The sequence below is a fragment of the Muntiacus reevesi genome, chromosome 17 (assembly GCF_963930625.1).
Source record: "Muntiacus reevesi chromosome 17, mMunRee1.1, whole genome shotgun sequence".
Lineage (NCBI taxonomy): Eukaryota > Metazoa > Chordata > Mammalia > Artiodactyla > Cervidae > Muntiacus > Muntiacus reevesi.
The window spans coordinates 52,465,220-52,466,224 of NC_089265.1; the positions used below are offsets into that span (position 1 = coordinate 52,465,220).

Sequence of the window (1,005 nt, forward strand, 5' to 3'; positions counted from 1 at the left end):
AATTTTAGGCCCTCCATAGTTATTTTCTTTTTTTTTTCCATTTATTTTTATTAGTTGGAGGCTAATTACTTTACAGTATTGTAGTGGTTTTTGTCATACATTGACATGAATCAGCCATGGATTTACATGTGTTCCCCATCCCGATCCCCCCTCCCACCTCCCTTTCCACCCGATTCCTCTGGGTCTTCCCAGACCACCAGCCCAAGCGTTTGTCTCATGCATCCAACCTGAGCTGGTGATCTTTTTCACCCTAGATAATATACATGTTTCAATGCTGTTCTCTTTAAACATCCCACCCTCGCCTTCTCCCACAGAGTCCAAAAGTCTGTTCTGTACATCTGTGTCTCTTTTTCTGTTTTGCATATAGGGTTATCGTTACCATCTTTCTAAATTCCACATATATGCGTGTGTGTGTGTGTGTGTGTGTGTGTATATATACACCCCAATATACTGTATTAGTCTTTATCTTTCTGGCTTACTTCACTGTGTATAATGGGCTCCAGTTTCATCCATCTCATTAGAACTGATTCAAATGAATTCTTTTTAATGGCTGAGTAGTATTCCATGGTATATATAAAAATATGGGACGCTTCACGAATTTGCGTGTCATCCTTGCACAGGGGCATGCTAATCTTCTCTATGTTCCAATTTTAGTATATGTGCTGCCGAAGCGAGCACCACATAGGTTTTCTCTATTTGGGTTTCCAAAAGATTTAAATAAAATACAAGATAATTAAAAATTAGACATTATCTTTCTTAGTTTCATTTTTTTTTTCCTGGCAAACACCTTTAATTTTCTCCATAGTACTATCCAATTTCCACTAGTGTTTTTCCTAAATGAAGTTTGCTCTGAATGGTGGGATATATAAGATGTAAATGAATTGTTTGTTATGTTTTAGAATCCTTCACAATGGCCTGGCTATGGAAATGCACTGAATATTATTTAAATAAAATAACATCCTCGAGATTATTATTCCATCCTGGTTAAGATGCTGTCTGCTCTGG

The 1,005-nt window shown here is 37.0% G+C and overlaps 1 non-coding gene across 1 annotated transcript; it reads right to left on the minus strand.

Moving 5' to 3' along the window:
• Positions 1 to 575: 575 nt before the first annotated feature.
• Positions 576 to 678, minus strand: LOC136148839 (U6 spliceosomal RNA). The gene has a single exon (XR_010659603.1). It is a non-coding gene; the product is annotated as a U6 spliceosomal RNA (small nuclear RNA).
• Positions 679 to 1,005: the final 327 nt, after the last annotated feature.